Source organism: Sturnira hondurensis, unplaced genomic scaffold (assembly GCF_014824575.4).
Source record: "Sturnira hondurensis isolate 20B ecotype Veracruz unplaced genomic scaffold, ASM1482457v3 Scaffold0008196, whole genome shotgun sequence".
Lineage (NCBI taxonomy): Eukaryota > Metazoa > Chordata > Mammalia > Chiroptera > Phyllostomidae > Sturnira > Sturnira hondurensis.
The window spans coordinates 25,271,534-25,292,421 of NW_028080827.1; the positions used below are offsets into that span (position 1 = coordinate 25,271,534).

Below are 20,888 nucleotides of genomic sequence, written 5' to 3' on the forward strand. Positions count from 1 at the left end.
TTGAATATTAATGTGTAAATATTTACTCTGCACAGAGAATAGGTTTTATGAAAGGAAGGCATGTTTACGTGGGTTAGGGTGATCGGTATGTAATTTGCCTTTCCCTTAAATATGACAGTAGATCTCAGGGAAGAATGCCTCAGGAGCTCCCTGAACTGTGAGGTCTTGGTAAAAATTGGGACGGAAGCCCTTTTTGAGTATGGAATTTATTCTACCGGAAGATTTACTTGTGGGAATTGAGTACATTTTCCGGAGGGGGCAGGTTCCAGCGCCGCCCAGCAGAACTGTCCGTGATGACGGGCTGTTCCAGAGCTGAGCTCCTCAGTAGGGGCATCCCAATCACACATGGCTTGAGATGCGCTCATGCTGCTGGGGAGCAGAATTTGTAGTTTTATTAAGTTTCAATTAATTGACATTGAAATAGCCACATGTGGTTAGTGGCTATCATATTGGACAGCATAGGGACAGCAGAAGGCAGTTGAAGGCTTAAGAAGTAGGAGGTGGGAATGGTGGCTGACATGTGTGGACCTGAACTTGAGTGTAGAAAGAAGCTCTGGTGAGCCCTCTGGAAAGACACTTGTCACAGCAATATGAGGAAGCTAGGGGACAACTGGAGGAGGTATGGGATTTCAGACATGAGATGGGCAGGACAGACACAAGACTGTGTAGAGGGAAAAAGAGGAAAGGACAAATGGAGACTTCTGTGCGGGGGAGCGTGGTGGGACTTGGCAGTTCACACTGATTGTGGGTTGGAGTGCAGTGGAGGTTGGCAGCTACTTCCAGACGTCCAGCCTGGTGATGGGAAAACAGCTCTTTGGTGCAGTGTCTGATTTGTGTTGGCATAGGGACACTGAACTTGAAATGCCTTATTGATAGAGTGTCTAGCCTGAAGCTGTATCAGAGAAGCAGTTTGGTAGGTGGATAAATAGATTTAACATTTGCATAAACATATTTAATCCATGTACATAGATAATCAGAGTTATTGTGTGTTTAAAAAATAGTAGAAAAGTCAGTGCAACTGAAGTGGGGTGAGCAAGACTCAGTGTGGTAGGAAATGACATTAGAGAGGTAGCCTCATAGAGCTCTGGGGCTACTGGGCGCTCTACAGTCCACATAAAACTTCGGATTATATTTTAAGTGTGATGGGAGGCCTTTGGAAAGTTTGAGAAGGAGAATGGAGTCTCTTTGGACTTTGTAAATAACCACTGTGAATGTGGTGCAGACAACAGACTTTAGTGAAAGAGTAAGAGTGGAAGCCAGAAGCTGTTAGGTTACTTCAGTATTCCCAGTGAGGGATGGTGATGGCTTGGACCAGCATAGCGAGGCTGGAGGTAGAGACAAGTGGTTGGATCCCAGAGATACGTGTTTAAGGCAGAGCCAACAGAATCTGTTGTTGGATGAGATGTGTGACAGGAGAGATAGAGAGGAGTTGGAGCTGATTCGGTGGTATTGTTATTGGCATAGTAAGCTAGAGATGCCTACTAGACTTCCTAGGGGGGCTGTCAAGCAGGCAGTGGAACATGATTTGATGAGTTGTGGTTTATTAAGGTTTTTAGGGAAATGGAGGAGTCAGAGGAGAAAGAGAAGCCGAGGGACAAGAGTATTCAATGATGGGCCAGAGGTCTGAGGTAGCGGGAAGTCACGGGATCCTGCTTTAGAATGGAGGCACGGACCCAGGGCAGGAACACGCCATTCTGGCTATGGTGTTGTTGAAATAGAAACGGGGTTTTATGAGTAGACGAACGTGGCACGGTGGCGATCACCGGGGGACAGCCCACCCTGGGAGTCCACGGTGTGGTTCTCAGAGAAGGGAGAAGTGGGGGAGGAGGAGTGGGAGACGTGAACTGGAAGGGTAGTGGGGCCGACACAGCAACGGCGGAAGCCAAGCTAAAGCATGACTTCATCGGGGTAGCTCGGTTGTTGCCTTCTCCTCAAGTGTAAAAGTGCTTTCAGGGTTTGAATCAAATTTTTATGCTGCAGGGTTGGATAACAGAATGGGAACTGTCGACTTAATTTTTTTTCCCAAGCAAGCATACATGTCAGAATTTTGGAGAACTGTATGCTCAGAAAAAAATAATTAGTTGATTTTAGAAGGAGGATCTTTTATCTTTTTCTTTTCTCATTTTCCTGGTAGTGTCTGTCCCACAAAATCATCTTGCTTGCTTTTACAAATACAGGATTTCCATTTACAAGAAAATGTATGTTTTATATTTTTTTGCCATTAAAATGGCTAGTCTTGCCCTGGATGGCGTAGCTCAGTGGATTGAGGGCGGGCTGTCAACCAAAGGGTCACAGGTTCGATTCCGGGTCGGGGCACGTGCTTGGGTTGTGGGGCAGGTCCCCAGTGGGGGCCACACAAGAGGCAATCACACATTGATGTTTCTCTCTCTCTCTTTGTCCCTCCCTTCCCCTCTCTAAAAATAAAGAAATAAAAATATTTTTAAAAAGTGGCTAGTCTTGATATATTCAGTATTCATTTCCAGTCTGTTTAGGCTTTCAGCCATTAGAATGTTTACTTTTTAAAAAAACCCACAAGATTTTCTATTATAATTACTGACTTACAGTGTACCAATAGGGCAATGGAAGGGGTTACTGAGGTCTCTTACTTAGGCTCATTCCAGAGAGAGGTCTCTTGTCTTTCCACTTCCCTCAGCTGACAGACTGACAGAGAGAGAAGGGAATTGAAAGTCAATACATCGATCGGACTTCCAAGTTTTATCAGAGACCAGACTTGGAGCAGAGGATTTACGTATTATTTATAGGTAGCCTTTCCGTCATGTATTGATTCAGCAGTCCATCCTGTTCCCGGGCCTGTATGAGTAATTAATAGCTGCTTAAATAAATACAATTAGAATTCCTTCCATGAGTCCTGTTTATAGAGGAGAATCCCCATGCTGTTGGCTAGTGCTTTTTCCCTTCTTGCATTTGTTGGACTAGTGCCATTGTCAAAAGATCTTGGAGCATTAATGGGCAGGGACCTGGTCTCGTCCCCCTTTGTCTCGTTACAGTAGCTCCTGAGACTGTGTTACAGTGATGTCTCGTGGGCTGGCAGTAGGGAAGAGGCCTGCCTTCCAACAACACTCGTGTTCAAGCAGCTGTTTTTCTTTCTCCCAAAACACCAGTTTCCCCAGCCCCCAGCTGGTTTCTCCCTGCTGAGCAGCCAAAATATGCCAAAGTCACTGCTAGACCAAGTTCATTCTGTGACAGTGCAAATGACTCTGATGCCATTTCCTTCCCCCAAGCTTTTTCCAACATAAGCTTTTATCTTCTTTGTCAAGAGCTTATTTTGTCATCTTGCTTCTCTTCTCCTATAAATAATCCATTTTTCCCCACCAGACTCACAGAACAGAGGCGTGCCCTGGTCATATGCTGTGCTGAGCATTCTTCCAGTGTGTTTTCACTTGCTTCGCCCTTCAGTTCTTTTCTTTTACCCCATCAGGATCTCCAAACTGAGGTCGTGGAAGGTCAGAGTTAAACAACGATATTGAGTGAATGCCTTTCAGCAGAAAACCGAGCACCCAGCTTTCTGGACGTTTGCAGGAGTTTTACCCTGGTCGCATTGACCCTTGCCACACTTTTGCTTCTCTATTTTCATTTCAGGGTTTAGAGGCCCTGATGATAGGAAGGAACTATAAATAAGAACAACCCCGAGAGTGATAGGATGAGCTCAGATGATCCTTAACTTTTTGGCCTTTCTCTTGGCTTAGAATTCCTCAAGACCTATTACAGTGACTTATTTCAGTGGCCTCCAAGTACCAGGGGTTTGGAGCTCCTTGGGTCACTTACAGAAAGGACTCATGGTTATGGTGTCTGCCAACTTGCTGCGTATTGAAATAGCTTTTATTATAGTAAAGAGGGGGTGAAGTGGGTACTAATGTAATGACATTTTACAAACACAGTTGCACTTCGGGAACTCAGCATTACAGGAATCTCACTATAAAATGACTGGGTACCAGTCTTTTGTTTGACAAACTGAGTTGTTGTTTAACCGATTTTCTTCATGGGGAGGTAAGCTTATGATTTCTAAAGATGAATGAATGCCTTGCAAATAATGGTTGGTATGCTGGAATTTAAGCATACATATTAAAGAGTTAATTATTTGGAAAAAAAACTTGTTAGTAAATGTTTACTACCCATGATAAAATTTTGAGAATAATCTCTTCTGAATGGCTAAGATGTATATATAGTCATGCTGATATCTTATTCTGAGATTTCCATCATATAAATATGGATATAATCTCCTTTAATAAGGAATACTCTGTGTGTGTGTGTGTGTGTGTGTGTGTGTGTGTGTGTTCTAGAGCAGTAATGTATTTATCATAGAGTAATTCTGCTTAATCTTTCTTTGGCCCCTGAAGGCATCCCAAGTTTGGAAGGCCCATGGATATTTCCTCATAAATAGACTCCTAGAACCTGGCTCTTACATTGGCATCCAAGGAAATGCCACAGTACCCTTTGCCTGCTCACTGTGCTAATTGTATTCACCATCCAGAACATGATTTCTTAGGTCTAATTCATCTTGTTCCTCTTTGCCTCCCTGTTGCTTGTGAGGCTTTAGAAGATAAATTACACCCAAGAGTCAGAGTTTCTCCACAAGGTCACACTACAAGTTGTAGACAGAAAACCAGGAATTTGCACTTCTGCCCTGTATCTTAATTTGTAGCCTGTGCTAAACCTCTTCAGGTCTATACCCACCTCAGTGGTGGTCCAGAATCCCCCTGGTTTCAGTGGACCAAAAAGAATGGTGCCTGTTGTACCTCCATTTGCACATTTCCTGGTTGCATAGTAAAAATGGTAAAAGAATGAACTGGTCAGATCCCAGGCCTTTCCATTTCTCTGCTTTATAATTGAATAACAGTGATCTACAAGTGAAAGAATGTAGCTAACCAGTGTCATTTGGGATCTTCTAACGTAGTACGGAAACTCTGCATTCTTCGGACCAGCTCTCAGCATGCCAGCGCATTCCTCTCCGATGAGGTGGAGGGGGACTGGTGGCCGGGCTGGGGAGCTGCTGTCTAAAAATACGTTTAATTATATTCCTTCTCTGCAGTAATATTGATACCATTTTTAGTCCATTACAAATACTGTGATTCTCATTTAAATCATGTCCATTATCTTATTGACCTAGTTTTTATTTTGTAATCAAAATGTTCTATTTCTAGATAGCTTAGCCCAGAATCTTTTTTTTAAAGGTTATGGACCCTTTGTGCAGTTTTTTCCCCCCTTCCATATCTGCATACAGATGGACGGTCTCTGCGTTCACTATGTTATAGAAAATGCTACTCGGTTGTTCTCTTAAGAGTGCGGCTTTTCTCTGTTTAATTTGGCAGGGTGCCACGGGACCTCACATCTGGTGACTTTTTTGGTGAACGGATGGTGGGAGAATTAAGAAATTCTATTTCTACTTAAAATGTATTTTGGAGATCTTGATTCTCCTTTTTCCCCCTTCTTTCTTTGCCCTTCTGCCCTTGCCCTCTTCTCAGCTTTCTCTTCTTCATGCCCCCAGAGGTGGTCAGTCTTACAGAGTTGTGCGCATTCATTGAGATGCTCACAGGATCCCCTTATCTTAAGCCTTTTCCTTTTCTACACATCATTCCCTCCTGTTCTCTTCCTTACCTTCTCTTTCTTGCTCTGGACAAGACAGGCCCACTTCTCTGTGCGCTCAGGCTGGAAGTTTCCTCTGGGAAGGGGCCCTTGGAGGCATTCCTGCGGCTCCCCTCCCCCAGCTCGTCCTTCCTCAGCAACTGATCAGGGCCTCGAGACCCCTGAGGGGCTTTCTGCTTTTCCTTCGAGGCTTTTTTTCGATATTATTTCTTGCTGTTCTTCTTGACACATAGAGATACCTTGCCCTTTTCTTCAAGTCATACACAGAATCAGAGAATTTTAAAATTCAATGGGACCAGCCATCTTCTTTTGCAGGTGAGAAAGTAGAAGACTTAAGAATGATTTCTCCTAAGATCCTGAGGCCAAACTGCCTCCGAACCAAGTCAAGGACCCCAACTCCTGACGCCTGTTCTGGGGCTCTTCTCATCACCCTCTTTCTTCGCCAGGATGTCGCAGAGATGTGTCTGGTTCCTTTCAGCACTTATTTCTCTCGATCACCATCAGCCTTCTCAAAATTGTTGGGTTTAAATGTGTTTTAGACTAACTGAGTCTTAAGTGTGTCACTTTCTTATCAAAAGAAAGCACAGAAAATGAAGCGCAGCGACAAGAATCTCTCTCTGAGCTGTCGGGGATTTTCTCAGGAATGGTAGTTTGCCCGAGGTCATTTCTGTTGATGTGTTCGTTCCTAAGAACTGGGAGATGACTAGGACATATAGTATGCAAGCTCCAGCTCCTTCCTGCGTTACTGGAGTCTCCCTGTTAATCAGGAAACCACATTTAAAGCTGTGTCCTGAACTCTGCCCAGCATGTCCGCTTGGCCAGGAAGGATAGGGAATTCCGACTGGTAGCAGCCACTGGGGACTAAGGGAGTAACTGGAAGTCAGGTAGCAAGGACGACATCAGCAGCACAGGGTATATTTCAGCCAATGGGACTGACTCTTTGCTTTCTAAAGTCTCTTCAGGGTCGATGGCAGGCAGAACCCAGAACGTCAGCCCCCTGGGCCAGCGACTTTACACTTGGGGATTTTATGATATAACAACATTTTTGCTTTTAATTGAGGAGGCTCAACATACAGTTGTTAGCTTTTATCTTCAGAAGTAAAGATATTAGTAAAATTGTCATATGATGTTGCAATCCTTTCATAACAGAAAAGACATTTCGACACCCAAAGTGGGAAGAATAAAATATCAGAATACAGTCCTCTATACCATGCACGTATTGCCTCCAGAAGAACTCGTTGTCTTGTCCAGATTTGCCTTATGTAGCCACAGGCCAACATAAATCTTGTCCAGGGGCAGTGTTGATCTGGGACACTGGGGAACCACCAGCCCTCACTCCACGGCCTGGTGGGCCCTGCCCGTCTCTGCAGGGAGAGCACAGAGGATGCCCGAGGAAGAGGGCATGTGGAGCAGCTGTGTACAGTCTGGTGTGTACGTTGTAAGTGTCCAGTAAATGATGTTCGTTTTTATTCTCTCTTGGAAAAGTCAATAAGCTGGACGACTGTTCCAGGTTGCACTTCAAGGAACACTGCCCTTCTTTGGCTTTTTTTCACTGTGGATAGGATCTGGTCTTCAGCTTTGCAGATCTGAAGCTTGATCTGGAAATACTTACCCTTCCAGGCTCGCAGAATGCTAATCCATCAACGGAAATGCAGCTGATTATCGTGCAGAGAGAAGATAGGCTTTTTCAGAGACTGTGTCGCGGGATGGGTCTGCCCATGTCCTCTCCTCCTCTCTGCAGTGGGGGAGCAGTGGAGCGGAGGCTGGGGTGGCAGTGTACTGTGCACTTTGCTTGGGGGTGCAGAATGGAAGCACTAGGAATTGAGCGACTGAATTTATTCCAGCAAGCTGAAGGTAGAGCCCTTTTTTCCCCACTGGCATTGTTTTCTCTCTCTCCCCTTCGGACTTTCCTTTTTGTTGAGAGAGTAAAGCCTAATGGTTAAGAGCAGAGGCTTGACAGCCAAGGTCCAGGTGGGAATGCAGGCTTTACCTTCCACGAGGTGTGTGACCCTGGGCAATTTATTTGCCCTCTCTGTGCTTCACTGCTGGCATCTGCAAAATGGAGGTAGTGATAGAATTTACCACAGAGGTTTGCTTTGATAAGGGAAGGAGCTGATAAGTGTAAATTTAGCTCTTGAGAGTTTGGTGCATAATCAGTGATCAGCAAATATTTGTTATTATTGTCATGGAGATCTATCTGAAACTAATATAAAATAATATTGACTGTCAACTGTAATTGAAAATTAAAATCAAAATATTATAGAGGGAGCTGTTTTTGTGGTGGACGTGGAAAATGAATAAAAGTCAGATGGGAAGAATTGGTTAACTTTCCTTACTGTAGAATTCAGCTTTTCAATAAACTTTGGTTTCTATATTTACTCTTCCTCATTTCCGTATATTTTCATATCATGTCTTTCTGTCCAGATTGTTTTCACGGACTATGTTTTTGGTTGACTCTTCTCTATTGACATATGGAGAGATACTTTGATCTGAAGCTGTCAAAGGCTTCCTTTCCCACATGCACCTGTGGAGCGGTTTCTGTTTTTGATGTGGTGGAGGCTGTCAGGGTCTCTTCCCTAGGTCACCTCTTTCTGGACTTTTCCCCTTTGACCTTGGACTTGACTTATTTGGTGGAGGTGGAGAAGCCCCCTAGCTCTTGACATTACCAAGCATGAACCTGTCTACTAAGATACCGAGAGATACTGAGATACTTATACAGGTGTCCTTTAAAATAATAGTAGAGTTGATTTTTTGACTAGTTTTTGTGTGTGTGTGATTTCTCTTATTTTGCCAAGCCCAGAAGGCAAGTGACAAATAACCTGATTTTTTTCCATTTCTCCATCTCCTGGAGAAACGTAGCAACTATTTTGCAGTGGGAGCCAGTGCCAGATCGGGGTTCAGGATGCCTTTCAGAGCAAGGTGTGCGTTCCATATAATCTCTAGACACGTCTAACACACCTGCACTGTGATTATTTTTTCAGTGTCCCCACTAAATTTACAGTGATAAATTACAGTTCCTATTGGCCATTATAATATTTTACTACGAAGTGCTCCAGGTATATTGGCTTCGGAAGCCAATTAATTTACCCACCACCTACCTGTGGTGGGATGAGGAACTGAAACTGATCATCAGCTGCAACTTTCCCTTGGTAAATAGTGCTGGCAATTCATGTATTGAAGTGTTCCTCACCGCTCTACTGCATCCCCACCCCTTTGAGTGCAGATTTTGATCCCTGGCCCCTTTTTACTTCCCGAGGCAGCTAGAATTAACAGTGTGATCAGACTGTTGCTCTTGTTTGTCCATTGCCAGTCGAGAAATCAGAGAGATGCTAGGTTTTAGAGGAGAAAAGCATAGGTCATGTGGAGGGACTGTTTGTAACTTTGTAGTCACGGTTTTGTCCGGAGAGTGTTGCAACCTGTGGTTAGCATTGTTGTGTCGTGTTCTCTGCTCAATTTGTTTCCCTGTCAGCCTTGCTCACAGGATGCTGGCGAGGGCCTGATGTCATAGTCAGGCATGAGGAACCAGGCAAGGACATAGGTAACACTTGGGATCCGAGTATTTACCTCTGGATCTCCGTAACACAGAAAATGTTCAGATTGCAGTTCCACATTTCTATGGCTCTTTCTCTGTCCTTTACGTCCTGGGCCCATGGAGGAAGTCCTAACATTTTTCAGCACCCAGCCACACTTGCTCATGCCCAGCTGCTCCAGGGCTGAGGGGATCAATATCTGCACGGGCCTGTGATGCTTTCGAGACGCATCGTGGTTGGGAACTCAGTTTCACGGTTCACAGGAGACATGCCCTCTTCCCTGGTGGTGTCCATTCTTATCAGGAGGAGACATTTGGCTCTTTTGTAGCCCTTCTTTTATCTGGACCATGATTAATCACCATCCCTGTTCTTGGGGATGTTCTACTTGACGCTTTGGGGAAAGATGGATGGACACCTGCCCCCCAAACCTCAGTATCTAGTGGTCATGAGGCAGAACATGACACCAAAAACCAACAGCCAGGGACCCCAGCTGTTACAGAGTGCTGGCTGACTCTGGAAGTTTCCTTTGGAAACTACCTGTGCTGTGTCACTGCCTGGGACCACACTTTGGACCACCCCAGAGCTCTGAATAAGAGAACACACTGGGGCAGTTTCAGTGGCCTAGGGTCATCACTGGGTGTGCTTGGGGCTGGGAGGAAGGACTAGAGAAGCGAGGCGGGCCCACTCTGAAGATCCCGGTAGTCTTACTGCCCTTGCCTCAGGGTCTTGGTGAATCTAATTTCCCAGAGTTCACTGATATCTAAACTCTTCTTTGCACGGTACTGAGTTGTTGTCAGATCACCTTCTTTCCTTTAATCTTCATGGGAACATAGGAAGTAGACAGTATTTTTATTTCCCCCATATTTTAATGGAGCAAGAGTCTTCTGAGAAGCTGGTAACTTGTTCCGAGAAGCAATGGCCCGGGGACATAAGTCCTAGCAGTCGTCACCTGCTCATTCACTTCTCTCTAGGTTCATTTTCCCCAGCACGAGTTTTGCCTGAAGTGTCTTGTGTTGGCAAAGAAAAGGAGAAAGTTCTTTCTCATTCTGTGAGTCATTGATGTAGGCAACCATCACTCCCACAGGGAAACGCCTGGAGGAAGGGGCTGGGCGTGCGGGCAGGTGGTCAGATTCTGCACACAGAAGCAACTCTGAGGCCTGAGGACCTCAGGGGCTTCCCTGCAGCCACTTGCGGCAGTCCTCCTGCCTCTGCCTGGTGTTTTCACCACTGCAGTGTAGGTCAGCGATGTTCAACCGATGGGTTGAACCGCAAGAGCTTTATAAAACATGCACTACTGACTAGTCACAGGCACTGACCTCTTTTCCTATAGATTGTCTAGTAAGAAAATGACAGCAGCCAACACAATAGCCATCTGGCGTGAATGAATCAAAATTATACCTATTTTTTTTATCAGACTGACAAAAAAGATATTTTTGGGTGTGCTGCAGAATTTTAGTAATTAGTTTACGTGTGCCATGAGATGAAACAGAAAATGGCTGGTATAGGTGGAAACCCAAGCGTAGTAAAGTTCAGTGACCTGTTCAGCCCAGAGAGGTCAGTGGCCGCCTGAAATCACGCCCATGGATGTTTCCCTCCCTTAGTCAGAGACTTGTCGGGTGTAGAGAACTACGGCGCTGAGGTCAAAGCTTTGCTCTTTCTCTTTTTTCACACAAAAGAGTGACCATGTGATTATTGAACATAGTGGGACCCCTACTAGACGGGACACTTGTTGACGCTCCTCATTGTCATCAGGGAAAGACCTTGAGAACACTCACGCTTCAGCTCCCATGGCACAGGGTGCACTGATGGTGATCTTGTGGGTCTCCACACTCCGGCCATCCCCTGGAGGACCTTGGACACCAAAGGGAATGCCCTGGGAAGTTCTACCAGGATTTCCTGTGCTGCTGGGGTAGCTCCCTGCACGGGGCAGCTAACCAAAGGTCACAGTCTGTGCAAACGCACGGCCTCTGTTGCTCAGGAACGCCCTGACCCCGGGAGTCCAAGCTAATTGATCACCCAGGGAAAACGACTTCATTGAAGTTGGTTGTAGCAGGAGGAGGGAGAAGTGACTGAAACTGATTAAAAATGGGCTTAAGTGAAGAGCTAAGCTGCCTCAAATCCTTCGTGGAAGTCGGCAGGATGTAAATAATAAATCATAAATAAATAAAACTCAAGAGCTAAATAAAGGCCCTTCAAATATTCCATCCCTCACAGCTGCAAGTACTGCAAAGTGGAATCAGCCAGTGCATGTGATCATGGCTATTCACTCCTTGACACTAAGACTGTATTCAGCCTCAGATACTTTTCATGCAAAATACTTTTATCTAAACCCTGTATACTAGCAATGATGAGTAAAATGATGGACTGAACTCTAAAGTACTGAACCAAGGCAACTAAGCCAATTTTTCAATCTAGCTGGAATTTTAGGGATTCGAATTTTTAGTGCAAGGATCTTAAACTGTGTTGTGAACCTCCGCACCTCATGAAGCACCATCAGCTAAGTATACACGCACACATATATATACCATAGACATATGTATATACACTTACACACACGCATCACTAAAAGGCAGAATATATTATGTAAAACACGTATAAATGTAGAATACATTTATATTTAATTTTATATCATGAATATATTATAGACATAAACTTCTATAATATATGCTTATATTCTGCCTTTTAGTTTTCCTCTCTGTTTAGCTAACAGCAAGACTACTTTTTCTTTCTGGGAGCTTACGGCAGTGTCACACACTGCGTGGAGGAGGTTTATCCAGTAGTCTGTAAGGTGAAAACTGAGCAGACAAAATCACTCTTCAAAGCCTTGGAAAGGCGTCAGGTTGGAGACCCACCTACAGTCCCTCCCTAGGTCCAACCTGGTCATTTTTTCCCTCCAGCACTGGACTAGATCAGTAGCAATTTCTCTGGCTGAGCCTCAGATGAGGTGCAGAGGAGCTCACTGGATCCACTCTCCAATCAAGCTGGGCCCTGTTCCCTCTGGCAAGTGAACGAGATGTCTAGGGCATACTGCCCCCTAGTCCCTGCCACCGCCCGCACCAGCGCTTCCCCCCCCCCAACCCCGCCCCGCCCCGCCCCGCCCCGCCCCAAGTCTCCAATCGGTTCATTTGGGCGCCAGTTGTGAGTTGTTTGTTCCCAGACCTGTTTATGCCACTTGTACTTTTTCCACTTCAGACATGTAAATAAGTCTTATGTAAGCAGTTGATATGGGTGTGAAAAGGAGAGGTATTCTTTATGAAAACTACACTGTTGTCTTAGAAAGACTTGTCAATGATGAATTTGCTTAAAAAACAAAAATCTTGGCTAAGTTAAGTATAAACACGGTAACTCAAAAAGATTGGGGAGAATCCATAAAAATCTAGGCAGATTCCATTGTCATATTGATTTTCAGCCATCTTTGGGTTTTTCCCTCTCCTTTAAAGAAACTGAACCTGAAAATCACAGCAGATTTTTGGTTTTATGAGAAAAACAACTAGGAATTCCGGACTATGGATGGGCGGCCCCTGTTTAAAAATAAGGCATTGCTCCTGTACCAAGCTTGTGAACAAATGTACACGCATATATTTATCTGTGAATATGTATAATAAATATAAACTTTTATATGTGTGTACCATTTTGATGATTTCATGCTTTAACCAGTTTCTTTTAAGATTAACTGACTCTCAATGCAATCGTCTTGGATTAGAGTTGTTTTTTTGTCATGACAGCATGTAGTGTAAAATATACACATCTACTGAGCATGACAAGATGCTTCCATTATGTAAGTTACAACAGAGCTGAGCCAGGCTGAGGAGAGAGCAGACACACGTCTCCCTTATCATGCTCATCAAGGCCACGTGCTGGTTTAGAGACGCTGGGCAGAACCACGTGCACGAGCTCTCGTGAGTGCTTGCGCTGTTCCTCTCCCAGACTTTCTCCTGCTCTTCCTGTTCCCCTGTCTCCTACCTCTCCATTTCCCTCCACCTCCTCTCCCTCCTTCTCACTCCCTACGCAGTGTTGTGAGTTCAAAGAACTCTGCAATAAGGGAGAAATCATTTGGAGTTGAACAACAGTATATTTCAAAGTACTTGTTCCAAGAAAGATATGATCTTTGGCTCTAAAAGTTTTGAAATATATGTTTATTTATGTAACCCCAACACACACACACAGAGAGAGAGAGAGTGTGTGTGTGTGTGTGTATATTCCTTTAAAGAGCTTTGATTTATTAAAACTTGGCTTTATATCAGGTAATTTAGGAACATACCTATTTCTCACAAAGTGAGATCAAGATTCAGTGAAAGGAAATTTCTTTAAAGTGTCTTAAAGTCATCTTTCTGTTCTCTGGTCTAAAAACATTTTGGAAAGAGCTTCTGCTCTCTTTGGGCTGGGTCTGGGTGCTATCGCAGAGCACAAACACTTGCGGGAAAAATGTGAGAATGTCTGTAGACACTGGGACATGTTAACAGATGGATTTGAGAACTCTCAGGAAGGATAGTGTTTTACCACACATTGAGGTCGTTGTTCTCTTTGATAATAAAAGCCATATGAAGTGCTTTAATTTGTGCTAATGTGGAATGCTTAAAATCATAAAACAGGTATGATTATTAGGTCTCAGTTCACCCAGAGAATGCAGACCCTGAAGAAAAGAATGTCAGATCATGAACTTTATGGGAAAGCATGAATCCACCCACTTCCAACAAATAACAAACCATTCTTCTTTTCAGTAACAACTCTTAGGGGTTTTATTTTGATAGATTGCAAGGTATTTTATTCTAGAGCGTAAGCCAGATGCTTCTCTCAAGTTAATGGGGAACAACTGATGACTGACAGATTAACCAGAAAAAAAATGTTTCTCTCTGCAGTTCTGGACAATAACGCAATTTAATGGCATTTCACCTGAGTGGACGTTTAAGATGGATGGGTTTGTCTTTTGCCTCTCAGGGCCTAGGTCCAAATTTGGAGCTGATAGCGGAAAAGATGGATGACCACAGAGATTTCCTGATGAAATTGGTTAGATTTCCTCAATCCTCATTATTTCCTGGTCGGTCATTATCCATCTCCATCTCTCTGACCCTTCTTAATGAACCCCGATTTCTTAGCATTTTCTGGATCTAGAATAACTGAAATATGCCAACTGAACTCTGAGCAGATTGAAAGAACTACTTACCTGATATTTCAGACTTAGAGAAGAAAGAAGCTGTCTCAACCAGAGACCTTTTCCTTACTTTGAGTAATGATGGGTTTTGTTTCCTAGTAATGAGGAGACACAGCTGGGCAGGGCGTGAACTCTAAAGCAGAAGGAGTGAGTGTAAGAGACAAATTGCTTCCATTGTTGTTCAGGTAAAACCTAGTAAAAAGACTTTGGTTCTTCGATTAAGTCTGATGAGGGAACTCGAAACCACCCATGACTAAGCAAGGCTGACACTTAAGGGCATAAGAAGAAGCAGATGATTGTGGGAAACCCGGGAGCGTCATTGTAGGCAACTGGGGTGAAGAGGGGACTCCCCTAATCATACAATTACTGTAATTGTATCAGCCTCCCCCCATTCGGAGCCAAATGCCTTTGGCTTATAAATAGCACATATCATGGGAGGTGTTCAACCCAGAGGACAAACGATTTCCACTTGAGATGAGAAGCTATGTGTTATTGATGGTGAGCATGATCTTCTAGTAGCCAGAGGCCTACAGACATGGGTGTGCCACACGTTGAGGGAACAGGGCACACCAGTAAACCAGAAACTGCTAAATCACAGGTGCTTAAGACCCTGCAAGAAGGTGCCCAGGAGGTACACACTTCGTTTAAAGAAAAATTAAACAAGTGTGGCATTTTCAATGGCCTTTTTCTTCACTTGAGCAGAATGACACTATTTTACCAGTCAACCAAGAGCTAAATCAAGATTTAAACCACCTTCTCAGCTTTCACGTAAAGCCCAACCTCAGTAGTCATTAAAAATAAATGGGATTAAAATAGATGTAGAAGCACCTATTTTATTTCCGATTTCACGCTCTTGTATTTGCAGTGCAGTCTGAGATCCGTTTGGGAAGGCTGACTGGGGTGAAAACAGCCCCAAGAGACAGCTGGGAGAGGAACAGGTTTTCAAGTCCGAGACAAAGTCCTAGGCTCCATGTTCAGCTGTCACCAACTTACCAAGTGACCTCAGCCCAGTTTCCTCACCTTAAAATTGGCAATGATAATGCTGACTGTCTTGTTGTGGGATGCAGTGATTTCTACCACCCACAGCATCGGCAGCTTGGGGCCGACAGTCTGAGGGAACAGCCTTTCCTGTCTTCCTTGGGGCTCTAGCCAGGGTGGGCACGGCCTTTATTCTCTCCCTAGTCCACACCTTTGTTGAACCCCTGGACTCTGCTGTCCCGTTACCCCAGGTCATTCGGACTGAGTAGTGGAGGAGAGGTGCACGTCCCTCCTCCAAGTCCTGAAGTTCCCCTGGACTCTCTCTCTTTTCTTCCTTTTATAACCTGCCCCAAGGGCCAGTAACTTGGGGGAAGTCACCACGTTCCACTCTTCTTCCTGTCACCTGATACTTGTTCCACTAACACCTGCCTCCCAGGTGAATAGTAATTCTTCATTCACAATGTCACTTTTGCTACTGTGACTTTATCTTCTAGGTAATGTTTACCGAGCCCTGTGTCGAGCCCTGTGCTCACGCTCCGCTATTTTAGCCTCCTGTTAAACTTGAGAGACCGGTGGGTGAGAGAGGCTGAGAGAGCTTCCCGGACCAGACAGCTGCTCCGTGGAGGGGCCCGCCTCCCTCCCTCCCGCTCTGTGTCTTCCTCCTGCAGTTGTCTCCCAACTGTTCTCCCCCACCTGACCCCTCCCACAGGCCACCGCCAGATGCACCTTCCCATACTGCCATCTTTCTGTTATTTTTTTCTTCAAAAGTTGTTTTTAAGTTGAAGAATAATTGACATAACACTCTATTAGTGTTAGGTGTACAATGTCATGATTTGACATTCATATATATATTTACTGTTGCCTTTACCTTCTGTCCTTCCTTGGAAGGCAAGGACTGTATCCTGTCTGTATTTGAAGTTCACATGGCATCCAGTGTAGAGTCTTGGGTCTAGTGGATATATTCAACAAAGATTTGTTGAGAGAAAGCAAAGAAGAGAGAAAGGAGTAAGTAATGTTAATAGCCACAATAGCTAACACTTATATGGCGTTTCTGTTTTAACTTAATCCCCTTGCTACTTTGCTTCTGATGGCATCCTTATGAGATAGGTACTGTGATTTTTTTACAGTCCCATTTTACAGGTGAGGAGACTGAGGCAGGAGAGGTTAAGTCACTTGCCCAAGGTCACAGAGCTGGTAAACGACAGTGTGGCTCTTCTTTTTCTGCCATGTCGTGCTGCAGGGCCAGAAAGGGTTGGTAGACTGGGAAAGATATAGAAAGAGGATGAACCTCAAATCAGAGTCCAAGCTGACAGGGCAGAGTACATTTAGCTCAGGCTGCCGTATTTTGTCTTCCTTTAATTTAAATTGAGGAGAAGCACCACTGATCAGCAGGAGCGGTGGCCCGGCTGCCGAGCTTGTGGCTACTGCCTGGATTACTGTCAGAAAATGATTACCATGAAACTTCCTGAACCCTGTGCCCACGTTTTCTTTCTTCTGTTCTGCTCATTATAGGAGACTGCGACACGGTCCATGTGCCTCCAACTTGGAGTCCCTTAGAGAAGGGAAAGTTGTAGCTTTCTCCTTAGAATTTCCCCTGAGAACATGTGCTGTCCGTGGACTGCTCCCTAAAAGGAAAAAGTCATGGACTTGAAATAGGCATGGCTGGAAAGCAGTAGTGAACGTATCAGGTTTGGCTGCAAGGAGTTGATAAAGAATTTTAAATGGGGGTATTTCTCTTTAGAATCACGACTCTCTTATTTCGTCTGCTGTTAATGTGGTTGGTTTTTAACTGGGCCCACAGTAGCAACTGGTATTTCTGCTTATGTTAGCACCACTTTTCTCTCCCACGCAAAGAATCTATCTTAAGCGTATTGTGAATTTAGAGCATGTTAGAGGAAGTGGTCTCTCATTTAGGAGCAGGGAAAGTTGATTTTGCCAGCATTTAGGGAACGCTTTGCACCAGGAATCCTAGAGTAAATAGAATACGATTCCAGATTCGATGAATCAGAGCTGAATCATATTTAAGTGTGTGCTGCATTTTGAGGGATTCCCTCTGGACCCCGCCCCTATGGGGTGAAAAGCATTGCTTTTCCTGTGCAAAGAAAAACCATTGATTGCACCCAGACCACTAAAATGTCTTTGTGGTGACGTTGTGAATGCATGGAGTGTTTGTTGTGGCACAACTAACACAACTTTCTAGATTCGTGAAAAATGACTTCTTCTTTCTAATAAACAGAACATTTAGCTCTGTCTCTGCCACTTTGAGTCCAAATAGATCTGTCTGGCCCCCTCCCTTGTCCTCCACCCCCAAGGGCACTGCCATCTTGTAGATCTCATGGTAGGTCTTTGTGTCACTGCCCTGTCTGTTTCTAGTAACTAAGGACTCTCTGAACAATGTGAAAACAGATTACTCTTCATCTGGTTTCTTGGAAGAACCATGCATGAGGATAGCTTTTCACATAAAAGGCTAAACCACAGAGAGAGTCCGGGAAGTAGAGAATGAATGGCTGAGGTGACTTGCTTTTCTTAGCCCTTGGAGACTGTAGGCACTGCTAGTGCCGTGGATGGAGCCCAGACGGACGCTGGGCAAAGCACCATGGGGCTCTCCCCTCCATGCCGTGATTTACCAACTTGTGACCTTGGCCAAATGAATTCGCCTTTCCCAACCTCAGTTCTCATCTGTAAAATAGGGATGATAAGGCCTACCTTGCACGGTTATTGTAAGGATTGCGAACAGTGGGTGTGAAGTGCCTAAACCAGTATGTAGTCATTGAGAGTAGGTATTGTTGTTACGCTATGGTTGTCACTGTCATTACCACTGCCTCCACTACTAGCTTAGGGGTGTGGGAAGGACAAAGGAGAACTTGGCTGCTCTTGGCCTCGCATGCCCATAGGACAGAGCTTTAATCTTTAAGACTACCTGCCCTTCTTACTCTAGAGGCTGAAATTGCTCCTAAAACAAATGAAAGTAAACATAAAATTTATGACCACATAGGAGTAAAAACCAAGAATGCAGTTTCCTTACTCCAGCAGGGGGTCCCTTAGTTGAGTGGGTTCCTTCTTCCTTCCTTGTTTGCCTCCTTCTACCTGTACGTACTGACAGGCACCCATTCAACACAATGCAAGGTTCGGGGGTGAGCTGCAGGGACCACAGTTGAAGAGACATGGGTTCTGCCTTCAAGGACCCTGCCATCTACCAGGAAAGAGGAAATGCCCGTAAACATCTTGAAATTGGGTGGAAAATTATAGGACCATCAGAAAGATACCACTAAAGGGCTATGGAATTTGGGAGGAATTTTAGCTGGAGTTGGGACATGCAAGTTTTATGAAACAGCCATCCTGACATGATCAAGAACAGAGATTTCTAGCCCTGGCCGTTGTGGTTCAGTTGGTTGGAGCATTGTCCCATATGCCGAAAAGTTGCAGGTTTGATTCCCCGTCAGGGCACATAGCTACGTGGCGGGTTCAGTCCCTGGTTGGGGCGTGTGTGGGGGGGTGCACATGGCAACCAATCCATGTTTCTCCCTCTCTCTCTCAAATCCCTAAGTGTATCCTCAGGGCAAGGATTTAAACAAAGAGCACAGGTTCTGGAATTGGACTACCAAGTGTGACCCTTGGCCTTGCTACTTAACATGTTGTGGCTCCTTGAGCAGGTGAAGTCCCATCTCTGTGTCTCTGCTTCCTCATCCTTAAAATGGGGATGATAATGGTATCTACCTCTCAGGTAAAGATTAAGTGAGATAATGTAAAAGCACCTTAAGAAAGCGCCTAGCACATACACTGTGAGTGCATGTGAATATTTGTTAGATGAATTTGCCCAAGTGTAGGTGTGGGTTTATCCGTTGAGCAAGGTGGGCAGGGTCCTTCTAGGTGGAGGGCAGCTCAGGCCAAGTCAGAAACTGCCCTGAGGCGTAGAGTTGGGGAAGGTGAGACAGGCAGGGAAAGGAAGCGCTGGACAAGACTGCGGGGGCTCGGCAGCATCAGACCAGGAATCTCAGACCCTACTCCATGCGTGTGAAGCTGGAATCTGAACCTGTCACAGGTCTCTACATCTCAGTTCCGGTGAACATGGCAATGAATGAGATGCCAGTGGGCGTGAAATCGAAGCGTGGATTATCAGGGCTCGGCACGTAGGCCTGAACTGACACCTCAGGGAAGATGTATGGTACAGCCCTCTCAGGAAGTTAAACTGGGGGCGGGGGGAGCAAAGGAAGGGGAGGTGTGGAGATACGGGGGGTCAGGGGGAGGAAACGTCACACCATTACACACATCTCTGGCTTCCTTTTCAGGTTCCAGACTTTTGTTCTTTAGCGTAGAGTCAGCTGTTTGGTTTGGGTTTGGGTGTATGTATGTGGAGCCTTGAGGTGCACACAGTCATCTTCACTGTCTGTGCTAGGCTACAGGGGCGGCGGGGGTGATGGAAACCCGTCACGGGGGGCCGTCATCTCCAGACATGGCACTTGGCCAGGATGTCGACTCTGCTCGCCACTCCCTCCTCCACACACCTCTCGTCTGGATTCAGCAGGACTTAAGGAAGGGGCTTCTGCGGTTCCCAGGGTCCCTGAGAGGAGGCCGCCCTGTTGTCTGGGCATTACTTTTTAAATGAAATAGTGGAGGCTTGGAACACCTTAGGTTTGATATGCTTTCAACTTTACCTGTGTAAAGGTTACCTTTGATTTTAAAAAAATCATCCAAGTTATTGTGAGGGGATAATACTGCTTTATAAATGTTATGGCGATGAGGGGGCAGTTCCTAAGATCTCATGTTAGTCATGTGAAATTCTTTTTTGGCACAAGGTAGTGTACCAGAAGTCTGCGTATGTACCACATCAAGACCAAATACCATAAAATGTCTGTGTGAAACATGGGAACAATGAAATGATCAAGTGCAACTATAAAGTAATTTGTTGCTCTGAGACCGGCTATGCATCTTCCCACGGAGGGACTGAGGGTGAAATATCGCCTTATTAACAGCCGGAAGAGTCATCTCCTGGCCCAGGCTGCGCTTTCGCCAGCAGTAGCGGTTCACCCGAAGGCGTCTTGAATGACCTCCAGGCAGGTGCCTGGGGCCCCTTCTCAGAGGTTACCTTGCCAGCTATGAAGGTAGACAAGCACATTTGTAAATAATGGGGAGTATATGCTGATTGCAGCTTGGAAGGCACTTTTCCCCCTACTTCTCCAGTGACTCTTCTCAGAGACTCATAACTGGCTTTAGACACTATTATTTATCTTTTACATCCTTGCTGAAGAATGAAGTTGGTCCCCATCCGTCTGACAGCCAAGCCACACCGCCTTCAATGGGAGCAGCACATGGGTGTCCAGCAGCAGAATTTGGCTCTTTCAAACTTAGGCTTAAAGGGCCTGTTTAATAGATTATGTAAGAACGAGTGAGGTCATATAAACAGGCATGGCTCCTACCTTGAACCAAAAGCCGTCCTTATTTGGTGCTTCCAAAGTTAGAAAACAATACGGGCAACAGGCGTTCTCTCGGGATCAGCGAAGAAATAATGGCCGCCTTGTTCTCCCCCATGGGCTTTGTGACCATGTCAGCACAGCAGGCTGCCGGCTGCGTTTAGCCCTTGAGGTTTGTACTGGTTTCTTCCACCCTCTCAGCCCGCTTAGATG

At 45.1% G+C, this 20,888-nt stretch overlaps 1 protein-coding gene and 1 long non-coding RNA gene across 3 annotated transcripts in view; one reads left to right on the plus strand and one right to left on the minus strand.

Moving 5' to 3' along the window:
* Window positions 1-20,888, plus strand: part of SAMD4A (sterile alpha motif domain containing 4A) — a 196,877-nt gene that overhangs the window by 73,520 nt on the left and 102,469 nt on the right. The window lies entirely within an intron of this gene.
* On the minus strand, window positions 198-895 carry LOC118992418 (uncharacterized). Its single transcript, XR_005067634.1, has 2 exons — window positions 740-895; window positions 198-366 (listed from the first exon to the last, which is right to left on the minus strand). It is a non-coding gene; the product is annotated as an uncharacterized LOC118992418 (long non-coding RNA).